A 27,181-nucleotide genomic window follows, 5' to 3' on the forward strand; every position below is an offset into this window, starting at 1 on the left:
GGAAGGCCAAACTGCAACTCCCAGCATGCCCAGACAGCCTTTGGCTGTCTGGGCATGCTGGGAGTTGTAGTTTTGCAACATCTGGAGGGTCACAGTTTGGAGACCACTGTTACAGTGGTGCCCAAACAGTAGCCCTTCAGATGTTGCCAAACTACAACCCTCAGCAGGCCTCGACTGCCCAGGCATGCTGGGAGTTGTAGTTCTGTAACATCTGTCCCTTCAGATTTAGCAATTTTCATGAAATTTTTGAAAATTGCTGCTCTACTTTGAAGCCCTCTAATTTTTTCAAAAAGCAAAAATATGTCCATTTTATGATGCCAACATGAAGTGGACATATTGTATTTGTGAAGAAAAATAAAATGTATTTGGAATATCCATTTTCCTTACAAGTAGAGAGCTTCAAAGTTAGAAAAATGCAAAAAAGGATGCAATTAACGCCGACAATTTACCACCAAAATAAAGTAGAATATGTCACGAAAAAACAATCTCAGAATCAGAATATTCGGTAAAAGCATTTTCGCGTTATTAATTTGTAAAGTGACGGTGGTCATAATTGCGAAAAAGGGCTCAGTCCTTAAGGTGAAAAAGGGCTGCGTCCTTAAGAGGTTAAACAGATTTGTAAATTACTTCTTTTCAAAAATCTTAATCCTTCCAATAGTTATTAGCTTCTGAAGTTTTCTGTCTAACTGCTCAATGATGATGTCACGTCCCGGGAGCTGTGCATGATGGGAAAATATCCCCATAGGAACTGCACAGCTCCCGGGACGTGAGTCATCAGAGAGCAGTTAGACAGAAAACAACAACTCAACTTCAGAAGCTAATAACTATGGGAAGGATTAAGATTTTTTTATAGAAGTAATTTACAAATCTGTTTAACTTTCCAGAGCCAGTTGATATATATAAAAAAAAGTTTTGGCCTGGAATACCCCTTTAACCCTTTCAATTATCCCTTCCCCTAATAAAAGTTTGAATCACCCGGCATTTCCAAGAATAAAAAAACACAGTGTAAATAAAAATAAACATATGTGGTATCGCCGCGTGCGGAAATGTCCGAGTTATAAAAATATACCACTTTTTAAACCGCACGTTCAATGGCGTACGTGCAAAAAAATTCAAAATTCCAAAATAGAAAGTGATCAAAAAGTCTGATCAGAGCAAAAATGGTACCGCTAAAAACTTCAGATCACGGCGCAAAAAATGAGCCCTCAAAGCGCCCTGAACACAGAAAAATAAAAAAGTTATAGGGGTCAGAAGATGACCATTTTAAACATATAAATTTTCCTGCATGTATTCATGATTTTTTTCTGAAGTGATACAAAATCAAACCTATACAAGTAGGGTATCATTTTAACCGTATGGACCTACAGAATAAACATAAGGTGTCATTTTGGCAAAAAATGTACTGCGTAAAAACAGAAGCCCCCCAAAACTTACAAAATAGTGTTTTTTCATCAATATTGTCGCACATTGATTTTTTCCCCCGTTTCACTGTAGATTTTTGGGTAAAATGACTAATTACAAAGTAGAATTAGTGACGCAAAAAATAAGCCATCATATAGAATTTTTGGTGAAAATTTGAAAGAGTTATGATTTTTTTGAGTTAAGGAGGAAAAATTTAAAATTTAAAAAACAGAAAAAGCCCGGGTCCTTAAGGGGTGAATGTGCCAGCAACATAAGGAGATCACATTGTGATACAATGACACAGCCTGAAGGTGGCAGCAGCATGAGGAGAAGTGGCACGTTTGGCTCGAGACTCCCCACTGCTGCCATCATGCTGACTCCCAACCATGCTACCACCTTGCTGGCTCAGCTGCAGCCTAAAGGGCAACCTGCCACCCACTTCTCCAGATGATGATGAAGCCCCTTCTGCACCCGGCTCCCAAGTGCAATCAGCTTCATTATCATTGAGTTGTGTCTGCACATCCCTGACATCATCCTCAAGTTCCTCAACAGTGTCTGTTTCAGAAGCCTGAGTCTGAGGAACCCACCGACTGTTGACTGGGGTGTCGGATGTCACTTGGGATGAAGTGGATTAGAGATGAGCGAATCGAAGCTGATGAATGTGAATTCGTTACGAATTTCATGAAAAAATTGATTCGCAACAAATACGAATATCGCCACGATTCCATCACACAAATCACTTCATTAAACTCCATTTAGTGCGGTCCAGGCTCCAGGACATCGAAAATGGTGCATCCACATGTTAGGACATGGGGCAATGAACGCTGGGAAGGCGGGATGGCCATGAATCACATGCAGAATTAAGCCTATAAGCAGCAGTCACCCCTGTGATGTCATAGCCCTATATATTCAGCAGCCATATTGCAGCCAGTCACTTCATTCATCACACTGCAGAGAGATAGGATGGACGTCCTGTATGTGTGTGTCACACAGAAAAGCTTTTTCCAGTAGTGTTTCACCTCCTAGTCACATCAGTGTTCTAGTGGACAGAGAGCAGTGCGTTTTTGCACAGAAAAGATTTTTTACTGCAGCCATTAATCTCCCAATCACTTTCTACAGCATTGTATTACAGAGAGGGGCAGAGAGCTGTGCGTTGCCTCATACTTTACAACAAGCTGGTTCATCTTGATGAACCTTAAGAGGATGGAGGAATAATTTTTCAGTGCAATTCTGTGTCTTTTTTTCCACAGCAAATGGTCTGCTGGTTATACTAGTCTGTAGACGGTATAATACCCTGCAGTCCTTTCCTAATAGTCTTTGAGAGGGAGCAATTTTGGGTTTAGTACACAGAGACTGTGTACTACTGGTGTTGTGCAAAAATATATATATTTTTTTTAAGCATACTGTAGAGCACTTTTATGCATACCACATATGTACATCAAAGTAGTGTACTATTTTGTACCTGTTAAAGGGGTTATCCACCATAAAGAGATTTTAGTAAGTACCTGGCAGACAGTAATGGACATGCTTAGGAAGGATCTGCGCTTGTCTTGGGGCTAAATGGCTATGTTGTGAGATTACCATAACACTGTGGCTATGCTTTTTGTGAACTGGTATTTCCGGTTTGAGTTTTCTTTTTTTTTTTTTTACTACAAATCCCACAATTCCATTTTCCTTCCTCCCACACATCAGCTACCCCACCCATTAAAACATAAATGAGCAGCATCCATTAAAAAGACCTGTGGTTTTCAATCAGGGTGCCAACAGCTGTTGCATTAGTTGCAGATTGATCTCTCTCCCACCAAGCGATCACTCCACCCATTGAAGCAGACAGGCTCCCTGTCATCAGCTGACTAGATAGTCAAGTCTCGGCCACATTGCAACCTGGGAAAAATCGTCAATAGTCATTAGTCATTTTGTATGGGGTTGAAAATCACATAAGAATTGTGAGAAAACCGTCGCACACAGCTACGGACACTATATTATGAACTACACTAACTTTACAGACTCTGTAGCATAGTCAAATATTTAAAAAAAAAATCTGGAATTCCCCTTTAATCTGTCAAAGGCCTACATGCTGTGAAAGTCCAGGCAAAATTAATCACCGGCTGGTGTTTTACTCCAATACGTTTTTTTTAAAGCATACTGTAGCGCATTTTTCTGCCCTCAAAAAACATACCACATACCTACATCTAAGTAGGCCTACATACTGTGAAAGTCCAGGAAAACGTTCTCATCTGCTGCTGTTCTAGACAAATACTTTTTTAAGCTTAGTGAAGCGTATTGTATCATATGCTGTGGGTTCAGCTCCCCTATTCACTGAGGACAATCTAATAGAGGACACAGGAGACATCCGCCGCTTCCACTGCTAGGCGGGCAAGTAGTTATGAGGAGAGTGGCGTGGGAGGCGGTATTTCCAGGGTTCAGGGTCCTGAAGCAGACACTGTTAAGGAACCTGAAGAGGACATCAGTGATGTACAGACACTTGTTGATGATGATGAAGCCGATCGCAATTGGGAGCCGGGTGCAGAAGGGGCTTCATCAGGATAAGAGGGTTGCAGGTTACCCGTGAGGCAGCAGCTGAGCCAGCAAGGTGGTAGCATGGTTAGTAGTCAGCATGGTGGCAGAAGTGGAAATTCTGAAGCCATACGTTCGGCAGCATACCTTCCCAGAAGATAGTGGCACAGGGGTTCCTGGAAACGGCGTCAGTAGCAGTCAATTAGTGCGGACTGTTGGTGGGAAAATCAGCTACTCGGGGGTGTGGCAGTTTTTCATCAAGCATCCGGAGGAGGTTAACATGGCCACATGCAGGATATGTCGGCAGAAGGTGAAGCGTTGCCAGGGTCCCAATGTTGGCCCCCATCCTGCGTCAACATATGCTGCGCCACCATAAAGCGGCTTGGGAGAACCGGGGCTCTGATGTAGTGGTCCAGCCTGCTGCATCACCCAGTGGCACGCTGCTCCCTCTTTCAGCCAGCCAAGGCTCCACCACCTCAGCCGAAGGGAGCTGTGTGTCATACCCTCCTTCTGTTGCTCCAGATGTTCCTGATCATCCTGCTTTTAGTCAGTCATTCCGCCAACAATCCATCGGTGAAGCCATGTCAAAGAGACAACAGTATGCGCCCACTCATCCAATGGCGCAGAAGCTGAATGTGCTCCTGTCCAAGTTGCTGGTACTGCAGTCCCTCCCTTTTTAAGTGGTGGACTCTGCACCTTTCAGCGAGTCGAGGTGGTGAGTGCCGAGCCAAGGTGGTGAGTGCCAAGCCATCATTTCTTTTCGAAGAAGGCAGTACCAGCCCTGCACAATTTTGTGGAAGAGAAGGTGGGCGACTCCTGTTGGTGTGTATTAAAGTTCACAGCAGCGCCAACGTCTGGAGGTGTAACTATGGTCAGGGACAATACATGTCCTTTACAGCCACTGGGTGAATGTGGTTCCTGCACAGCCACAACACCAACTTGGACAGGTCACGCTGCTTCCTCCTCCATGCTCTCAGGCCGTTGGTCCTGTGACAGTGTGTAACTCCGCCTCCTCATCCTCCACCGTGTCCTCAGCCTCCACTGCATTGACAAGTCTCAGTGCCCCTTCAGCATACCATGTGTGCAGGGCACGGGGGTGTCAAGCTTTTCTTTACATGGTTTGCCTTGGCGAACGGAGCCACACAGGGGAGGAACTGCTAAAAGTTATTCATAAAGAAATTGGAGCATGGCTTACTCCACAAAAACTGGAAGTGGGAACCATGGTGACTGACAACGGGAAGAACATCTTGTCTGCGCTGCAACAGGGGAGGCTGAGTCATGTGCCCTGCATGGCACACGTGTTCAATCTGGTTGTCAAGCGGTTCCTGAAGTGTTCCCCCATTTGCAAGACATTCTAACAATAGGAAGGAAACTTTGCATGCACTTCAGCCACTCGTTCACCGGAAAGCACACCCTCCTTGTGCTGCAGCGTCAGAACGATATCCCCCAACACAGTCTGATTTGTGACGTTGCCACACGTTGGAATTCCACCCTCCATATGTTGGACCGACTATACGACCAGAGAAAAGCCATCACCAATTTCTTGATGATCCAAGCAGATATAGGTACTCCACTGTGTAACTTCAAGGTGAACCAGTGGCAGCTCATATGTGACACCTGCTGTTTGCTCAGACGCTTTGAGGTAGCCATATTATTAGTAACTCGCCAGGATTACAAGATGAATGACGCTATTCCACTGCTTCAATTCCTACAACACATGTTGGAAATGATGGCTGGTTCGGGCAATGGAGACGTGGCACCTACATTTCACGGCCACATGAGCCCTGTGTGGGCTGAACTGGAGGAGGAGTGGCACAGTGGAGCACAGTTTAGGTTTCGCCAAATGGGCGGATTTTCTAGTTCTCTCACAGGAGAGGAGCAGCCAGAGGAGCTAGAGGGTTAAGAGGAAGGCAAGACAGAGGTCCCAGACACACCATGGCAGTTTGCACTGGAGATGGAGGCAAGGAGTCCCTCCAAGTCACTTGCACAATTGGCACGATGCATGCTCACTTGCTTGCGTAGTGACCGCTGAATTGTCACCATTCGTCATCGGGATGACTTCTGGCTCTCCACCTTATTGGACCCTCGCTACCGGAACAAAATGTGGGCCTTTTTTACACTTATTGAGAGGGAGGACAAACTGACCTACTACAGAGTAGTGTTGCTCGCGAATATTCGCAATGCGAATTTTATTTGCGGATATCGCATATTCGCGAATTCGCGAATATTCGCGAATATAGCACTATATATTCGTAATTACGAATAATTTTTAATTTTTTTTCACAGTACACATCACAGTGATCACCCCCTCTCTGCTTCCAGCTTGTGTGGTGTAAAGAAGGCTCTAATACTACTGGTGTGCGAATTTTCACATATGCGAAAATTAGCATATGTAAATTTTCGCTTATTCAAATTTTTGTATATGCTAATTTTCGTATATGCAAATTTCCGCATACGCAAATTTTTGCACATGCGAAAATAAAACGCGAATATTACGAATATGCGAATTTAGCGAATATATGACGAATATTCATCCATATATTCGCAAAATATCGCAAATTCGAATATGGCCTATGCCGCTCAACACTAACAATTACACCTTTTATTTATTCTGTAGGTCCATACGGTTAAAATGATACCCTACTTATATAGGTTTGATTTTGTCTCACTTCTGGTAAAAAACGTAACTACATGCACGAAAATTTATACGTTTAAAATTGTCATTTTCTGACCCCTAAAACTTTTGTATTTTTCCACGCATGGGACAGTATGAGGGCTAATTTTTTGCACAGTGATCTGAAGTTTTTAGCAGTACCATCTTTGTATTGATCGGAATTTTGGATCGCTTTTTATTCATTTTTTCATTATATAAAAAGTGACCAAAAATATGCTATTTTGGACTTTGGATTTTTTTGCGTGTACGCCATTGACCGTGTGGTTTAATCAATGATATATTTTTATAGTTCGGACATTTACGCATACGGCGATACCACATATGTTTATTTTTATTATGGTTACATATTTTTTATATGGAATTTGGGAAAAGGGGGGTGATTTAATAAGGAAGGGGTTAATGGGTGTTTTTTAAAACTTTTTATTCAACTTTTTTTTTTTTTTTTACACGTTTAGTCCTCTTAGGGGACTTTTAGGCGGAATCATTAGATTTCTCATACAGATCAATGTGGTTTCATAGAACCACATTGATCTGTGGGCTCTGCGCTTGATTGATAAAGCTGGTCCTGCCAGGCTTTATCATTCTCAGAGTCACAGCAGCCACAGGAGGAGAGGTAAGCCCTCCGGCTACCTCAGCATATGATTGCCCCCCCCCCCCCCCTACAGTGTCCATTTTAGGACAGCATCATCCGTCAGCCGTACCTCGCTCATCCTTCAGCCAAAACGGGTCCCGGCTCCTCCCTCAGACAAATCGCTATCAGTTTTCAGCCGAACCTCCCTCATCCTTCAGCGAAAACTGCGTCCCGCCTCCTCCCTCCTCCGAAACTGCGTCCCGCCTCCTCCGTCAGGCGTCAGGCAAAACCTTTGTCAAAGTAAACTCTCTCATGCCTCAGAAGAAAATTAAAGTGCTGAGTCTGCAGAGCTTCAGCAGACCTGCTAGCACAGACAGTGTGTGATTGGCTGCCAGCAAAGATACTGTGATTGGTTGATGGGAGCGTAGGTGTATGCAGTCCCGCTCCACTGTTTAGACACACTTCTTTACAAACCCTAATCCTCTCATGTACCCAGCTTTTCCCGATTCCTGCAAAACAAACCTACACTCTCAGCTTTTCCCCTATTCCTGCAAAACCTACAGCTATGTACTCTGCTTTTCCCAATTCCTGAAAAACCTACAGTTATGTACTCAGCTTTTCCCGATTCCTGCCAAACCTACAGTTATGTACTCAGCTTTTTCCGATTCCTGCAAAACCTACAATTATGTACTCAGCTGTAGGTTTTTCAGGAATTGGGAAAAGCTAAGTACATAACTGTAGGTTTTGCAGGAATTGGGAAAAGCTGAGTACATAGCTTTTCCCGATTCCTGAAAAACCTACAGCTATGTACTCTACTTTTCCCGATTCCTGAAAAACCTACAGTTATGTACTCAGCTTTTCCCGATTCCTGCAAAACCTACAGTTATGTACTCAGCTTTTACGGATTCCTGAAAAACCTACAGTTATCTACTCAGCTTTTAACAATTCCTGATAAACCTACAGCTGACTACAAAACTGTAGGTTTTGCAGGAATAGGGAAAAGCTGAGAGCACAGGTTTGTTTTGCAGGAATCGGGAAAAGCTGGGTACATTAGAGGATTAGGGTTTGTAAAGAAGTGTGGTACAGATCGTGCATGGTACAGATCGTGCAGGAGAGCAGTTTTGGACACTTCTGTCATCCACATTTTGCATCCACAAACAGTGGAGCAGGACTGCACACACCTACGCTCCCATCAACCTATCACAGTATCGTTGCTGGCAGCCAATCAAAACTGTCTGTGCTAGCAGATCTGCCGAAGCTCTGCTGACTCAGCACTTTCATTTTTATGTGAGGTATGACAGACTTAAGGATGACAAAGGTTTTGAATGACGCCTGACAGAGGAGGGAGGAGGCGGGACGCAGTTTTGGCTGAAGGATGAGCGAGGTACAGCTTGACGGCTGATGCTGTCCTAAAATGGACACCGTACCCCCCCCCCCGCTGGACCACCAGGGATGATTTAAATGTCCCTTTAGATGCCGCTGTCAACTTTGACAGCTGCGATCTAAAGGGTTAATAGCCGGCTGCGGCAATCGCCACATGTCGGCTATTAACGCCAGTCCTCAGCTACAGGAATCAGCTGGGGGCTGGCCGGTAAGGCATGGGCTCGAGTCGGGAGCCCGCGCCATGCAACGGTTGCCATCTCAGGACGAGTCGGCTCGTCCTTAGACGACAACCGGTTAAACAACCACCTCTCAAAAACTGAAACATTGCGCTGGTTGATTAAAAAATAAATTAAAAAAAGCCTTTTTATCCTGGCTCCTAGATTCAAAACAAAATTTGTTAAAGGAGTACTCCGCTACTTTACTCCTAATCCCCTTTCCACAGGACAGGGGATAAGTGTCTGATCTTGAGGGGACCCTGCACAGCGCCCTGGCTCCCTTTGCACATGCAGCAGGGTTATTTACAGCGCTCGTGTATCTCTGGCTCTTCAAAACACCTGTGGGGTGTAAAGGCTCACTATACCCTTTGTTACATTCAGTGAGGGGTGTAGTTTCCAAAATGGGGTGACATGTGGGTATTTATTTTTTTGTGTTTATGTCAGAACAGCTGTAAAATCAGCCACCCCTGTGCATATCACCAATTTAGGCCTCAAATGTACATGGCGCCCTCTCACTCCTGAGCCTTGTTGTGCGTCCGCATAGCATTTTACGCCCACATATGGGGTATTTCCGTACTCAGGAGAAATTGCGTTACAAATTTTGGTGGTCTTTTTTTCCTTTTACCGCTTGTAGAAATAAAAGTATGAGGCAACACCAGCATGTTAGTGTAAAATTTTTACTTTTTTTACACTAACAGGCTGGTGTAGAACCCAATGTTTCCTTTTCTTAAGGGGTAAAAAGAAGAAAAAACTATTTCTCCTGAGCACGGAGATACTCCATATGTGGCCCTAAACTGTTTCCTTGAAATACGACAGGGCTCATAAGTGAGAGAGCGCCATGAGCATTTGAGGACTAAATTAGGGATTGCATAGGGGTGGACATAGGGGTATTCTACACTAGTGATTCCCAAACAGGGTGCTTCCAGCTGTTGCTAAACTCCCAGCATGCCTGGACAGTCAGTCCAGAAATGCTGGGAGTTGTTGTTTGCAATAGCTGGAGGCTCCATTTAGGAAACACTGCCTTACGATACGTTTTTCATTTTTATTGGTGGGGACAGTGTAAGGGGTGTATATGTAGTGTTTTACCTTTTATTATGTGTTAGTGTAGTGTAGTGCAGTGTTTTTAGGATACATTCCCACTGGCGGGGTTTATAGTGAATTTCCAGCTAGCAGTTTGCGCTGCAGCGGAAAATTTGCCGCAGCTCAAACTTGAAGCAGGAAACTCACTGTAAACCCGCCTGTGTGAATGTACCCTGTACATTCATATGGGGGGGGCAAGCCTCTAGCTGTTGCAAAACTACAACTCCCAGCATGCACCGACAGACTGTGCATGCTGGGAGTTGTACTTTTGCAACAGCTGGAGGCACACTGGTTGGAAAGCCTTCACTTAGGTTCTGTTACCTAACTCAGTATTTTCCAACCATTGTGCTTCCAGCTGTTGCAAAACTACAACTCCCAGCATGTACTGATCGCCGAAGGGCATGCTGGGAGATGTAGTTATGCAATAGCTGAAGGTATGCAACTACAACTCCCAGCATGCCGAGACAGCTGTATGCTGTTTGGAAATGCTGGGATTTGCAGTTTTGCAACATCTGGAGGGCTACAGTTTAGAGACCACTGCACAGTAATCTCCAAACTGTGGCCCTCCAGAAAACTGCTGTGTGGGCATGCTGGGAGTTCTAGTTTTACAAGCTCTAGAGGGCCACAGTTTAGAGACCACTGCACAGTGATCTCCAAACTGTAGCCCTAAAGCTGTTGCAAAGCTACAAATCACAGCATGCCCAAACAGCAAACAGCTGTCTGGGCATGCTGGGAGTTGTAGTTTTGCAACATCTGGAGGGCTACAGTTTAGAGACAACTGTATAGTGGTCTCAAATTGTAGCCCTCCAGATGTTGCTAGGCATCTACTCATCGGCCTCCGTAGGATCCATGGAGCCTGCTGCATGTCATCGGCGCCGAGGATCGCCGCCGGGCATTGCCGCCGAGGGTAAGTGACCTCCGGCGCCGGTCAACAACGGTTCCCCTGCTCTGCCCGGACAACAGTGGGTGGGCAGAGCGGGGGGGGGTTTGGGGAGGATGGAGGATGACCGAATGTTAACCCCCCGGCCCCCGATCTGCTATTGGTCGATCAGAAGCTTCTGATCGACCAATAGCAGGGATAGGAAGGTGGCACCCCTGCCACCTAACTCCTATCCCTTCAGGGGGACCGGGGGTGTCTTGGATCCCCCTTATTTTTTGGGTCACCGGGTTGTGGAGACCCGTATAACCCGGAATTGCCGCAAATCGCTGGTGTGAATTCACCGGCGATTTGCGGCGATCGCCGACATGGGGGGGGGGGGGTCGCAGGACCCCCCTGGGCATTGGCACGGGATGCCTGCAGATAAATATCAGCAGTAATCCCGGTCCGGTCCTTGCCCATTAATTTGGAGCGGAGAATTCAAGAGGAATTACTCGAGTAAATTCCTCTTGAATTACTCCGTGGGAACGCACCCTATTATTAAAAATACTGGCAGGGTGTCTAAAATACCAGCTGTGCTGGTAAAATAGCAGCCAGGTGGCAACCCTAAGTGTGTGACATGGTTGTAATAATTATTGGGGAGATTTATCAAAACCTGTGCAGGGTAAAAGTTGATCAGTTGCCCATAGCAACCAATCAGATCGCTTCTTTCATTCTTAACAAGACCTCTGAAAACTAGAAGAAGTGATCTGATTGGTTGCTATGGGCAACTGGTCAACTTTTACTCTCCACAGGTTTTGATCCCTGATTGTCTTCATATCTAGGATGAGAATCTTCTGACACAGTGAGTAGCCGACCATTTCTGGGCATAAGACATCAGAACTTGCTGGGTGCCCTACGGTTGCCTGGACAACTGTACCCCCCAGCATCAGCCGCCTCTCACCTCATCACATGGGGCAGATCGGGCAGCAGCTTTGGACACTTCTGTCATCCACATTTTGCTAACACAATTTTTCACACACACAAATAAAATAAATGAGTCGAACAAGTCAAAGAACAGTTTAAACAAAGGGAACTTTATTTATTATTTACAAAAATGTTTGTGTAGGGATTTTATGTAACCTCCATCACTCACAAAGAGCGGACAGTAACTAACTCAGGACAGGAAAAACCTCCAGAGGGGAGGAAACCTGTAGGGAATCCATGGCTACTGTACTGCCCTTCCTCTGGGCATACTAAAGGAGGTTACCTCTAGAATTTGGGCCAATGTGTCCGTGTATGTGCTGCCCCACAGCCTGGAAGGTGTGCATCTAAGAAAGGAAAAGAAAAGAGAGATTAGTTACATGTTTATTATAGAAATGCACATGGAACTAGACAAAAAGATGTGATACTTACCAGTCACAGGCGGGTATGAAGTTGTATTCCTAAGTTCCTACAGTTTAGGCCCCTCACTGATGACAAAGGTTATGACATCACATGTGTGACCTCACGGGAGTTCTATTTGAGTAGTGCTGCTTTCTGATTGGCTGAAAATCCAAAAAGCTTTTTAACATATTCTGCATGACTTATCTCAGGGATTTTTGGCAATTTTTATAAAAATGGCTCACTCCCTGTGGGTACATTATATTTGGTTCTCCTAACCAGACACTCCGTTCTCACGTGGCCAGCGCCCATGAATATTCAAGTCCAGCCGGTGGGCCGCCTCCAGCGTGCAATTCAGCGCAGGAAGAAGCGGACCTTCAGAGGGACGCCGCACCGGACTACAGGTACGCATATCGGTCAAAGAGCTCACATCGGTCTCATGTTCACCAGCACTATAACTCTGTGTATCGGGTTTTGTGTGACTGAATGGGTAACAGTTTTCCTTTAATCCCAGTCTAAGCCTAGGAACAGACGCAATTTTTGTTTGAGTTTTTTTTTTTGCCAAAAATAAAAAACACCACAAAAAGCTGCCCCCTCATTTCTTTTCTCCCAAGATGCCCTTGTGGTGTGCCACAGGGTGTAAAGGTGTGAGGTGTATGGGGCTTTATGTGGTGCAGCACGTCTGGCACTCGGGTGCTGCCCGAGGGCCCGGGCCTGAGGAAGGGGAGTCTGTCGCTGCCAGCACATCTCCTATGCCGGGTGCGGGCCCTTTAAAAATGACTGCAGGGCCGGAGAGGCTTGGGGCCGCTGGGATAAGACGCACGCACGCCTTCTCCAAGACCCTAACGTCTTCCTGCCTCCGACCCTGCTATTACATTTCTGACACTGACTGTGGCCTCCTCATGATTTATTAGCACCGCGGAGGGAGAGAACTGAATGCGGAGTGAAGAGAGCGAGGACGGGGAAGGAGGAGGTGAGCTGTGGAGATGGGTGTAAGGGAGGGGTGGGGGTGCGGAGATCTATGTGAGGAGACCGAGGAGGTGGGTGGAGGGGGAGATGTGTGTGAGCAGATAGGGAACAGGGTGGAGGGGATGAGGGACAGCATGGCTTGGAACATTCCTGGACAGTACATTAACCCCTTAAGGACATAGTGCGTATCCATACGCCCCCGTTTCCAAGTCCTTAAGGACCGAGGGCATATGGATACGCCCTGAGCATTTCCGGCCCCCACCGCTAGCCGGAGGGGAGCCGGGGCTGGATGCCTGCTGAAATCGTTCAGCAGGCATCCCGGCATATCGCCCAGGGGGGTCATTATGTCCCCCCATGTCGGCGATTGCCGCAGATCGCTGGACAATTCAGTCCAGCGATCTGCGGCGGATTCCGGGTCAATCGGGTCTCCAGTGACCCGATGACCCGGAATTACTGGCTGATCGGGGCCGTCAGAGACGGCCCCGAACAGCCAGAGCCTGCAGGAGTGAGGTGGCACTGGTGCCACCTCACGATCGCCCTGATTTGTCGTCCGGATTACCGGCCGACCAATCAGGGCGCCTGCTGCGGGTGTCACTCCCGCACTCGCTCCGCCCCTCTTCCAGAGGACGTGAGCGGGTGCGGGAAGACGACCCTGGGTGCTGGGGACCCCGATCCCCGGCATCCCTGTTGGGATCGGGGCCCCAGGAGCGACGGCGGCGGCGAGGGATAGTCCTGCAGTGTGGATCGTTGGAGGTGAGTGACAGCCTCCTGCTGTTGCTTAGCAACAGCTCCCAGCATGCAACAAGGGCATGCTGGGAGCTGTAGTTATGCAACAGCAGGAGGCAGACCACCACAACTCCCAGCATGCCCTTATGGGCATGCTGGGACTTGTAGTTTTTCAACAGCTGGAGGCATATTCTTTCTATGGAAAAGTGTACCTTCAGCTGTTGTGTAACTACAACTCCCAGCTTGCACAATCAGCTAAAGTGCATGCTGGGAGTTGTAGTGGTGCATCTGGTGGTTGCATAACTACAACTCCCAGCATGCCCGTTGGCTGTCGGTGACTGCTGAGAGTTGTAGTTTTGCAACAGCTGAAGGCACACTGAGTTAAGTAGTTAACCAGTGTGTCTTCAGCTGTTGCATAACTACAATCCCCAGCATCCCCAGCCAATGTAGTATGCCTCCGGCTGTTGCATAACTACAAGACCCAGCATGCCCTTTCGCTGTCCGTACATGCTGGGGGTTGTAGCTTTTGCAACAGCTGAAGGCACACTTGGTGCAAAACACTGAGTTTGTTACCAAACTCGGTGTTTCACAACCTGTGTGTCTCCAGCTGTTGCAAAACTACAACTCCCAGCATGCACTGATAGACCGTACATGCTGGGAGTTGTAGTTTTGCAACAGCTGGATGTTCCCCTCCCCCCCCAATGTGAACGTACAGGGTACACTCACATGGGCGGAGGATTACAGTAAGTATCCGGCTGCAAGTTTGAGCTGCGGCAAATTTTCTGCCGCTGCTCAAACTGCCAGCGAGAAACTACTGTGAACCCCCTGCCCGTGTGACTGTACCCTAAAAACACTACACTAACACAAAATAAAATAAAAAGTAAAAAACACTACATATACACATACCCCTACACAGCCCCCCTCCCTTCCCCAATAAAAATGAAAAATGTCTGGTATGTCACTGTTTCCAAAACGGAGCCTCCAGCGGTTGCAAAACTACAACTCCCAGCATGCACTGATAAACCGTCCATGCTGGGAGTTGTAGTTTTGCAACAGCTGGATGTTCCCCCCACCCCCCCCAAAATGTGAACGTACAGGGTACACTCACATGGGCGGAGGATTACAGTAAGTATCCGGCTGCAAGTTTGAGCTGCGGCAAATTTTCTGCTGTAGCTCCAGCTGCCAGCGAGAAACTACTGTGAACCCCCGCCCGTGCGACTGTACCCTAAAAACACTACACTACACTAACACAAAATAAAATAAAAAGTAAAAAACACTAGATATACACATACCCCTACACAGCGCCCCTCCCCTCCCCAATAAAAATTAAAAACGCCTGGTACACCACTGTTTCCAGAACGGAGCCTCCAGCTGTTGCAAAACAACTACTCCCAGTATTGCCAGATAGCCACTGAATGTCTAGGCATGCAGGGAGTTTTACAACAGCTGGAGGCCCCCTGTTTGGGAATCACTGGCGTAGAATTCCCCTATATCCACCCCTATGCAATCCCTAATTTAGGCCTCAACTGTGCATGGCGCTCTCACTTTGGAGCCTTGTCGTATTTCAAGGCAACAGTTTAGGGCCACATATGGGGTATCGCCGTACTCGGGAGAAATTGGGCTTCAAATTTTGGGGGGTATTTTCTGCTATTACCCTTTTTAAAAATGTAAAATTTTTGGGAAAACAAGCATTTTAGGAAAAAAAAAAACATTTTTTTTTTACATATACAAAAGTCATGAAACACCTGTGGGGTATAAAGGTTCACTTAACCCCTTGTTACGTTCCCAGAGGGGTCTAGTTTCCAAAATGGTATGCCATGTGTTTTTTTTTTTTGCTGTCCTGGCACCATAGGGGCTTCCTAAATGCGGCATGCCCCCAGAGCAAAATTTGCTTTCAAAAAGCCAAATGTGACTCCTTCTCTTCTGAGACCTGTAGTGCGCCAGCAGAGCACTTTTCACCCCCATATGGGGTGTTTTCTGAATCAGGAGAAATTGGGCTTCAAATTTTGGGGGGTATTTTCTGCTATTACCCTTTTTAAAAATGTAAACATTTTGGGAAACCAAGCATCTTAGGTAAAAAATTTTTTTTTTTTTTTTACATATGCAAAAGTCGTGAAACACCTGTAGGGTGTTAAGGTCCACATTACCCCTTGTTACGTTCCCCGAGGGGTCTAGTTTCCAAAATGGTATGCCATGTGTTTTTTTTTTTTTGCTGTTCTGGCACCATAGGGGCTTCCTAAATGCGGCATGCCCCCAGAGCAAAATTTGCTTTCAAAAAGCCAAATGTGACTCCTTCTCTTCTGAGACCTGTAGTGCGCCAGCAGAGCAATTTTCACCCCCATATGGGGTGTTTTCTGAATCGGGAGAAATTGGGTTTCAAATTTTGGGGGGTATTTTCTGCTATTACACTTTTTAAAAATGTAAAATTTTTGGGAAACCAAGCATTTTAGGTTAAAAAAAATATATTTTTTTTACATATGCAAAAGTCGTGAAACACCTGTGGGGTATTAAGGTTCACTTTACCCCTTGTTACGTTCCCTGAGGGGTCTAGTTTCCAAAATGGTATGCCATGTGTGTTTTTTTGCTGTCCTGGCACCATAGAGGCTTCCTAAAGGTGACATGCCCCCCAAAAACCATTTGTCGCTCCTTCCCTTCTGAGCCCTCTACTGCGCCCGCCGAACAATTAACATAGACATATGAGGTATGTGCTTACTCGAGAGAAATTGGGTTTCAAATACAAGTAAAAATTTTCTCCTCTTTACCCCTTGCAAATATTCAAAAATTGGGTCTACAAGAACATGCGAGTGTAAAAAATGAAGATTTTGAATTTTCTCCTTCACTTTGCTGCTATTCCTGTGAAACACCTAAAGGGTTAATACACTTACTGAATGTCATTTTGAATACTTTGGGGGGTGTAGTTTTTATAATGGGGTCTTTTATGGGGTATTTCTAATATGAAGACCCTTCAAATCCACTTCAAACCTGAACTGGTCCATGAAAAATAGCGAGTTTGAAAATTTTGTGAAAAATTTCAAAATTGCTGCTGAACTTTGAAGCCCTCTGGTGTCTTCCAAAAGTAAAAACTCATAAATTTTATGATGCAAACATAAAGTAGACATATTGTATATGTGAACCCAAAAAAAATTATTTTGAATATCCATTTTCCTTACAAGCAGAGAGCTTCAAAGTTAGAAAAATGCAAAATTTTCATTTTTTTCATCAAATTTGGGGATTTTTCACCAAGAAAGGATGCAAGTTACCATAAAATTTTACCACTAAGTTAAAGGAGTACTCTGAAGCAAAACTTTTCTCCACCAATAGCAAGCATTGCCAAAGTTATAGAACATAATAAATCACCTCCATTGACTTGCAGGCAGCCATCACTGTTTTGTGAAAACCGGAAGTACAGCTGGTCTGTGTGGATTATGACTTTCGTTCCCCATTATGCAGCCGTCCGCAGCCATCTTGAGAACGAAGCGTCATCGTTCTCTGTATCCTCCCCACTGTATGCCGGCCCCCACACCCTCGAGACGGTCACTCCCACTCCTAAATATGCATGCCCCCATCATTTGCTCAGCCGGCATTCGCTCGGCTGAGTAAACGCCTCCCCAGCCTCCCTCCTATCATGCTGAGCTGCGCGCGCCTGCGCACTCAGCATTTACTTTGGACCAGGCATGTGATCTTCCTTGTCCAGTAATATCCCTGATAGTTACGCTGGCGTAACTATCAGGATTATTCACAAAAGGAGTTACACATAAAAGTAACGTAACACCCGTCCTATGCGCACGACCAAATGCAAAACGGACCTAATGATTCACAATAGTCTGCCTATTGGGGAGGGGAGAGCAGGAGGGAGGGGAGGGGCTGAGGAGGAGGAGGGAGGCACGGCGGGACAGGAACTTTGTCACGATGCCGGCTGGCAGGTAGTGGATCCTCTGTGCCAGAGAGGGATTGGCGAGGACCGCGCTAGTGGACCGGTTCTAAGTCACTACTGGTTTTCACCAGAGCCCGCCGCAAAACGGGATGGTCTTGCTGCGGCGGTAGTGACCAGGTCGTATCCACTAGCAACGGCTCACCTCTCTGACTGCTGATGATAGGCGAGGTACAAGGGAGTAGACAGAAGCAAGGTCGGACGTAGCAGAAGGTCGGGGGCAGGCGGCAAGGTTCGTAGTCAGGGTGGATAGCAGAAGTTCTGGTACACAGGCTTTAGACACACAAAACGCTTTCACTAGGCACAAGGGCAACAAGATCCGGCAAGGGAGTGCATGGGAGGAGGTCAGATAAAGGCAGGGACCAGGTGGAAGCCAATTAAGCTGATTGGGCCAGGCACCAATCATTGGTGCACTGGCCCTTTAAGTCTCAGGGAGCTGGCGCGCGCGCGCCCTAGAGAGCGGAGCCGCGCGCGCCAGCACATGACAGCAGGGGACGGGAACGGGTAAGTGACCTGGGATGCGACTCGCGAGCGGGCGCGTCCCGCTGTGCGAATCGCATCCCCAACGGCCATGACAGTGCAGCGCTCCCGGTCAGCGGGACTGACCGGGGAGCTGCAGGGAGAAAGACGCCGTGAGCGCTCCGGGGAGGAGCGGGGACCCGGAGCGCTAGGCGTAACAGTACCCCCCCCCTTAGGTCTCCCCTTTTTTTTGTCCGGTTTTTTTTTTTGAGGGGACACAGAGGCTTGCCTGAAGGGACTGGGAGGGGGGGAGAGGCATTTTCTGTGGCAGGCAGAGTCCCTAACGACCTTAGGGGGACCGGATACAGGAGGAACCACAGGGTCACGGCAGGGAGTACTGGGAACTGGTTTAAGGCAGTCCTTGGAACAAGAGGGACCCCAACTCTTGATCTCCCCAGTGGACCAGTCCAGGGTTGGGGAATGGTGTAGAAGCCAGGGTAGTCCAAGGAGAATTTCGGAAGTGCAATTGGGAAGGACCAAAAATTCAATTTTCTCGTGATGAGGTCCGATGCACATTAGGAGGGGCTCCGTGCGGTAACGCACGGTGCAATCCAACCTGGCTCCGTTGACCGCGGAAATGTGGAGTGGCTTGACAAGACGGGTCACCGGAATGCGGAATTTATTCACCAAGGACTCCCGAATAAAATTCCCAGAAGCACCAGAGTCCAGGCAGGCCACGGCTGAGAGGGAAGAGCTGGCTGAAGTAGAAATCCGTACAGGCACCGTGAGACGTGGAGAAGCCGACTTAGCATCAAGAGACGCCACACCCACGAGAGCTGGGTGCGAGCGTGCGTTTCCCAGACGTGGAGGACGGATAGGGCAATCCACCAAAAAATGTTCGGTACTGGCACAGTACAGACAAAGATTCTCTTCCTTACGGCGATTCCTCTCTTCCAGGGTCAGGCGAGACCGATCCACTTGCATGGCTTCCTCGGCGGGAGGCCTAGGCGCAGATTGCAGTGGAGACTGTGGGAGAGGTGTCCAGAGATCTAAGTCTTTTTCCTGGCGGAGCTCTTGATGTCTCTCAGAAAAACGCATGTCAATGCGAGTGGCTAGATGAATGAGTTCATGCAGGTTAGCAGGAGTTTCTCGTGCGGCCAGAACATCTTTAATGTTGCTGGATAGGCCTTTTTTAAAGGTCGCGCAGAGGGCCTCATTATTCCAGGATAGTTCAGAAGCAAGAGTACGGAATTGTATGGCGTACTCGCCAACGGAAGAATTACCCTGGACCAGGTTCAGCAGGGCAGTCTCAGCAGAAGAGGCTCGGGCAGGTTCCTCAAAGACACTTCGAATTTCCGAGAAGAAGGAGTGTACAGAGGCAGTGACGGGGTCATTGCGGTCCCAGAGCGGTGTGGCCCATGACAGGGCTTTTCCAGACAGAAGGCTGACTACGAAAGCCACCTTAGACCTTTCAGTAGGAAACTGGTCCGACATCATCTCCATGTGCAGGGAACATTGCGAAAGAAAGCCACGGCAAAACTTAGAGTCCCCATTAAATTTGTCCGGCAAGGACAGGCGGAGGCTAGGAGTGGCCACTCGCTGCGGAAGGGGTGCAGGAGCTGGCGGAGGAGATGATTGCTGCTGAAGTTGCGACTGAAGTTGCTGCACAATGGTGAATACTTCCAACAGCTGGTGGGTTAGATGGGCGATCTGTCGGGATTGCTGGGCGACCACCGTGGTGATATCAGAGATATAAGGCAGAGGGACGTCAGCGGGATCCATGGCCGGATCTACTGTCACGATGCCGGCTGGCAGGTAGTGGATCCTCTGTGCCAGAGAGGGATTGGCGAGGACCGCGCTAGTGGACCGGTTCTAAGTCACTACTGGTTTTCACCAGAGCCCGCCGCAAAACGGGATGGTCTTGCTGCGGCGGTAGTGACCAGGTCGTATCCACTAGCAACGGCTCACCTCTCTGACTGCTGATGATAGGCGAGGTACAAGGGAGTAGACAGAAGCAAGGTCGGACGTAGCAGAAGGTCGGGGGCAGGCGGCAAGGTTCGTAGTCAGGGTGGATAGCAGAAGTTCTGGTACACAGGCTTTAGACACACAAAACGCTTTCACTAGGCACAAGGGAAACAAGATCCGGCAAGGGAGTGCATGGGAGGAGGTCAGATAAAGGCAGGGACCAGGTGGAAGCCAATTAAGCTGATTGGGCCAGGCACCAATCATTGGTGCACTGGCCCTTTAAGTCTCAGGGAGCTGGCGCGCGCGCGCCCTAGAGAGCGGAGCCGCGCGCGCCAGCACATGACAGCAGGGGACGGGAACGGGTAAGTGACCTGGGATGCGACTCGCGAGCGGGCGCGTCCCGCTGTGCGAATCGCATCCCCAACGGCCATGACAGTGCAGCGCTCCCGGTCAGCGGGACTGACCGGGGAGCTGCAGGGAGAAAGACGCCGTGAGCGCTCCGGGGAGGAGCGGGGACCCGGAGCGCTAGGCGTAACAAACTTGAAGCAAGGCAGCATGGGGAATGATGATTTTTACGTCACCCTCCACACCACCATAACCAGGAAGTGCCATGAAACACGGAGCGCTGCACCGGGAGAACAGCTGGACCAGTTGCAACAAGAAGTACATGGCCAGAGAGGTACAGCCATGGGGAACATTTGTGGGATATAAATTTATGAATCAAAGTACTCCTTTAAAGTAGAATATGTCACGAAAAAACAATCTCGGAATCAGAATGATAACTAAAAGCATTCCAGAGTTATAAATGTTTAAAGTGACAGTGGTCAGAATTGCAAAAAACGCTCTGGTCCTTAAGGTGAAAAAGGTCTCGGTCCTTAAGGGGTTAATATTGAGGATTCTTAACATTATCCAGTAAAGTGAAATTTTACATACAAATATATTGTACAGGACATTGTTGCTGCAATCCAGAGGACAGTGTAAGCTAATATACTAGCTGGGGAAAAGCACCTGAGGTTTAGCTGGGACCAGTGGATCCACATCCCTGTAGCTCATGGTTCTGTATTAGTACAAGGTTCTGCATAAGGACTTAGCAGAACAATCTTATGTTCTCACAGGCGCCAGCACAGAGAAACATAATTTAATACATGGAGGCACAGTCTTAATAATAACAGGAGGTTACCTGTTGGTGGTGGTGGGGGCACAGAGATGTGTGTGTTAGAGAGTAGCTCCCGTCATCTATATATTTTTTTTTCTGTCCCTACCTATTGCTAATCTATGCCTAAATCCCCACCACCACCACCACCACCACCACCACCGCCTTTTAAAATGTTTTTCCTACCTTCTAAAGTGTTATATTGCTGTCTCCAATCCTGCTCACTGAGGCCGAGCAGGAAGCCGACTTCGGCCCTTACCTCATCTATGCTGCGCTCCTGTGTTTTCCTAACATGGTGCCTACAGCTGTTTCACAACCACAACTCTCAGCATGCCCTGACAGCTATTGACTGTGAGGGCATGCTGGGAGTTGTAGTTGTGAAACTGGAGGCAGAATCTTAGGAAAACACTCAGGGCAGGTATATATAGTTTAGCATATAATTTGGCCATAGAATCATCTGAACAACTCCAGACTGTGTCATTCAGGCAATATATGGGTTACTGATGCCGCTGTTGGGCCTGGGTCTTGGAATTTAAAATTTGCTCATAAGTAGCACCCGCTATCCAAAATCTTTGGTTTAAATTTCTTAATTCATCTTTTAGTCTTAGGGATTGTGAAGGCCTAGTGCCAACTCATGCTGCTGGCAACTCCGGGCTGTGCCATTCATCCACTATATGGTCTCCTCATGCTGCCAACACCTCCATGCTGTGCCATTCATCCACTATATGGTCTCCTCATGCTGCCAACACCTCCATGCTGTGTCATTCATCCACTATATGGTGTCCTCATGCTGCCAACACCTCCACGCTGTGCCATTCATCCACTATATGGTGTCCTCATGCTGCCAACACCTCCATGCTGTGTCATTCAGCCACTATATGGTGTCCTCATGCTGCCAACACCTCCACGCTGTGCCATTCAGCCACTATATGCTCTCCTCATGCTGCCAACACCTCCACACTGTGTCATTCATCCACTATATGGTCTCCTCATGCTGCCAACACCTCCATTCTGTGCCATTCATCCACTATAGGGTCTCCTCATGCTGCCAACACCTCCATGCTGTGTCATTCATCCACTATATGGTGTCCTCATGCTGCCAACACCTCCACGCTGTGCCATTCATCCACTATATGGTCTCCTCATGCTGCCAACACCTCCATGCTGTGTCATTCAGCAACTATATGGTGTCCTCATGCTGCCAACACCTCCACGCTGTGCCATTCAGCCACTATATGGTCTCCTCATGCTGCCAACACCTCCACACTGTGTCATTCAGTCACTATATGGTCTCATGACACTGATGCCACCACCAGGCTCTGTAATTGTGCTGCTGTGCGGCAGTGATTCTAAAAGGTAATCTGCATGTTATTCTGAATAACAGTATTATTTCACTAACCCAGCACACTCCATATGCATTTTAGAACACAGCAAAGTGTGCTATACCCCTATAGAGGCTGTATGTAGGCTAGAAATAGCCTTTTTTAATATAGATTTGCCACGAAAAAATTTGTAACGAAACAAACTTTATCGAAAAATTCGGTGAATCGTCCGAATCAAATTTTTGAAAAGTTCGCTCATCTCTAGTTGCCATCTCAGGACGAGCTGGCTCGTCCTTAGACGACAACCGGTTAAACAACCACCTCTCAAAAACTGAAAAATTGCGCTGGTTGTTTAAATTAAAAAAAAAAAAAAAAGCCTTTTTATCCTGGCTCCTAGATTCAAAACTAAATTTATTAAAGGAGTACTCTGCTACTTTACTGTGGTGGCCATGGGTGAGGTCCGCAGCCACCACTATGCTGGGGTTAGCTACTTGGTTCTTGGGGGGTTATGAACCCAGGGTCGGATGGTATTAACCCTTAATGTCACGTGACGCCACTGTAGTCTTGATATCTCCCGGGGTACTACAGGTCCGGGGAATTCCGTCTCCCCACAGGCTAGTAAGGAAAGAATTGACTCCACACTAGGTTGCAGTTTAACGGAGGCTTTACTAATATGAAGATAGGTGGTAAAATCTTCACAGCGCTCAACCAAAGTCTCCCAAAGGGTTAACAGACAGTCTCTAAAGGACCACACAGCTTGCAGTGCCTGGACTTGATATTGCATATATGCTTGGCTCTTACGGCCGGACTAGGAGTTTTAGGTCTGCGCTATATTAGGCTTGAGATTAAAGTCACTTACTGAAGGGTCGGTAGATTTGTGGCTTTTCGCCGGAAAATAATGAATTGTCCTTTAGGAATTCTCTGATCAAGGCTGAAGTAAAGGCTTGCTATTAGTTGGGGTTACTTCATGCTTTTCTTATCTCCCTCTCATCTTTGCTCTCACTCCTCTGCGGATTCTCTCTGCTACTCCGGAGCTTCACCTCCTCTGAACTTGCTCAGACCTCCACTCTGTACTCTGAACTCTACACCACTCTGAACTGAATGAACTGAATGAACTGCTTTACTCCTCTACTCCTCCACACCTACTCTACACAGGAAATGCCACCCCTTATAAGGGCAGGCTAAACTAAAGCCCATTGGCCAGGCAGCTGTGGATCATAGAGTTGTCTGTATCCCCTTTAGGATTTACAATAAAGTTACATACAAGTAATAACATAATATAACACCTTACACAAAAGTTTAGTCTAGCCCTCAGTCCTCCACTCTCACATACCCTGACTAAGCATGAGGTTGCTAGGTAACATACTTAAAGCTACAGACACCTAATAACTGATTGCTAAGTTATAACAGTGCAAATACACATTAGAAATGGTTGAGTCCCTGCAGGGGAGCCCCCAGGACACTGGAGGTCTCAATCTGACAGGGCCTAAAATACCTTGACACAATGTACCTGTACTAGGACACCACCTTACTCCTTATCCCCTTTCCACAGGACAGGGGATAAGTGTCTGATCTCGAGGGGACCCTGCACAGCGCCCTGGCTCCCTTTGCACATGCAGCAGGGTTATTTACAACGCTCGTGTATCTCTGGCTCTTCCATAGAGATGAATGTGCTAGGAGAGCGCCATGCAGGAAATCATGATGGACACTGATGACAAAGGTACTTACCTTGTCCCCAGTGGCTTAGCTATAGAGGTCGCAAGGGTCGCAATTGCCACCGGGCCTCACAACCAGGTACGCCCTTGGTCCTTAAGTACCAGTGAGCATCAAACTTTAACGAAAATTTGTCAAAACACCTGTGGGATGTTAAGGCTCACTATACCCCTTGTTACATTCCGTGAGGGGTGTAGTTTCCAAAATAGGGTCACACGTGGGTATTTATTTTTTTGCGTTTATGTCAGAACCGCTGTAAAATCAGCCACCCCTGTGCATATCACCAATTTAGGCCTCAAATGTACATGGCGCTCTCTCACTCCTGAGCCTTGTTGTGCGTCCGCAGAGCATTTTACGCCCACATATGGGGTATTTCCGTACTCAGGAGAAATTGCGTTACAAATTTTGGTGGTCTTTTTTTCCTTTCACCACTTGTAAAAATAAAAGTATGAGGCAACACCAGCATGTTTGTGTAAAAATGTTAATTTTTTTACACTAGGCTGGTGTAGACCCCAACTTTTCCTTTTCATAAGGGGTAAAAGGAGAAAAAGCAATTTCTCCCGAGTACGGAAATACCCCATATGTGACCCTAAACTATTTCCTTGAAATACGACAGGGCTCCAAAGTGAGAGAGTGCCATGAGCATTTGAGGACTAAATTAGGGATTGCATAGGGGTGGACATAGGAGTATTCTACGCCAGTGATTCCCAAACAGGGTGCCTCCAGCTGTTGCTAAACTCCCAGCATGCCTGGACAGTCAGTCCGGAAATGCTGGGAGTTGTTGTTTTGCAACAGCTGGAGGCTCCATTTTGGAAACACTGCCGTACAATACGTTTTTCATTTTTATTGGTGGGGACAGTGTAAGGGGTGTATATGTAGTGTGTTACCCTTTATTATGTGTTAGTGTAGTATAGTGCAGTGTTTTTAGGGTACATTCGCACTGGTGGGGCAAACCTCCAGCTGTTGTAAAACTACAACTCACAGCATGCACTGACAGACTGTGCATGCTGGGAGTTGTACTTTTGCAACAGCTGGTTGGAAAGCCTTCAGTTAGGTTCTGTTACCTAAATACAATATATATGTGTATATTTGTGTACATTACACATATATGTTACAGTATGCGCTTATGCTTGAAATTGTGGATACACCTACCTGGCTAAAAGAAGAAGATCAAACTGTAAGTGTGGTATAATTGTTTGCAGGGTTATTCTTTAAGTTGTTCTTTAGGGTGCACTGAAAAAATGTGGGATAGATATGAATAAATAAATGATACAGTACTGAATGTACCTGTAGGTATGCTTATTTATATGGGTTCCAGTGTGTTCCAGGAATTTAGCTGTATTAGTATATCATTGGTGGTGAAATCCTGTTGTTTGGCTGGTGGCACTACAAGTCAAAGAATGTCCATTTAGATACGAGCAGATCTAACTGAGATGTACAGGATAGATGTCTAGTTCACTTATAAACATATACCTATGGATGTGCGCAGAATATTGGACTTATAGTGCAATCACTTTAAATATTTTACTTGCGTTTTTGTGTGATTGTTTTTCTTGGCGGTGATGCCCGCACTTCCTCTTGTTCTGAGATGTTGCGGAGAGTGCGCATCCTTTTACCAAAGATCCTAGTTGGGGATTGCGGGAGTACGCCCGGCCGGTGGCGTTCTCTACCGTGGTAGCCCCGGTTCGCGGTTTGCTGGAGACCGATGTCGTGACGTCACTACGTTACAGGATTAGATCCAAGATACCTTCAACGCGTTTCAGAAGCACAGCTTCCTTCGTCAGGGAGATGTTACCTAACTCAGTATTTTCCAACCAGTGTGCTTCCAGCTGTTGCAAAACTACAACTCCCAGCATGTACTGATCGCCGAAGGGCATGCTGGGAGATGTAGTTATGCTACAGCTGGAGGTATGCAACTACAACTCCCAGCATGCCGAGACAGCTGTTTGCTCTTTGGGCATGCTGGGATTTGCAGTTTTGCAACATCTGGAAGGCTACAGTTTAGAGACCACTGCACAGTAATCTCCAAACTGTGGCCCTCCAGATGTTGCAAAACTACAAATCCCAGCATGCCCAGACAGCAAACTTCTGTGTGGGCATGCTGGGAGTTGTAATTTTGCAAGATCTAGAGGGCCACAGTTTAGAGACCACTGCACAGTGATCTCCAAACTGTAGCCCTCAAGCTGTTGCAAAACTACAAATCCCAGCATGTCCAAACAGCTTTCTGGGCATGCTGGGAGTTGTAGTTTTGCAACATCTGGAGGGCAACAGTTTAGAGACAACTGTATAGTGGTCTCAAACTGTAGCCCTCCAGATGTTGCTAGGCAACTACTCACCAGCTTCCGTAGGATCCATGGAGCCTGCCGCATGTCATCGCCGCCCCCGAGGATCGACGCCGGGCATTGCCGCCGAGGGTAAGTGACCTCCGGCGCCGGTCACCAACGGTTCCTCTGCTCTGCCCGGACAACAGTGGGTGGGTCTCAGGACCTCCCTGGGCATTGGCACGGGATGCCTGCAGATAAATATCAGCAGTCATCCCGGTCCGGTCCTTGCCCGGCGCGGCGCGCAGGGTTGAAGGAAATTCCCACAGGCATTCAGGTACGCCCTTGGTCCTTAAGTACCAGGGAGCATGGGCGTACCCATATGCCCGTGGTCTTTAAGGGGTTAATCTTCTCCCTTTGTGCTGAGTGTGCTGAGCTCCTGTGTGTGAGGGAGAAATCTTTACCAATCAGAGCTCAGCTGGCAGAGGGAAGGGGCGGGGTTAGCTCTCGCCTCTCCATTTCTACATATTACAGCCCAGGGGGCTTAGATAAATACCAGCCATTGAATTGCTGGTATTTTTATATTAAAAATACTGTCAGGG

General features: G+C 47.2%; 1 long non-coding RNA gene across 2 annotated transcripts; it reads right to left on the reverse strand.

Moving 5' to 3' along the window:
- Positions 1–11,773: 11,773 nt before the first annotated feature.
- On the reverse strand, positions 11,774–26,172 carry LOC130282933 (uncharacterized). Of its 2 annotated transcripts, none has more exons than XR_008846557.1 (3): positions 25,606–26,172; positions 12,114–12,244; positions 11,774–12,028 (listed from the first exon to the last, which is right to left on the reverse strand). It is a non-coding gene; the product is annotated as an uncharacterized LOC130282933 (long non-coding RNA). The 2 variants fall into 2 exon arrangements; XR_008846556.1 differs by having other exon boundaries at positions 25,471–26,172.
- Between the last annotated feature and the right edge of the window lie 1,009 nt (positions 26,173–27,181).

This window comes from Hyla sarda, chromosome 7, assembly GCF_029499605.1.
Source record: "Hyla sarda isolate aHylSar1 chromosome 7, aHylSar1.hap1, whole genome shotgun sequence".
Taxonomy (NCBI): domain Eukaryota; kingdom Metazoa; phylum Chordata; class Amphibia; order Anura; family Hylidae; genus Hyla; species Hyla sarda.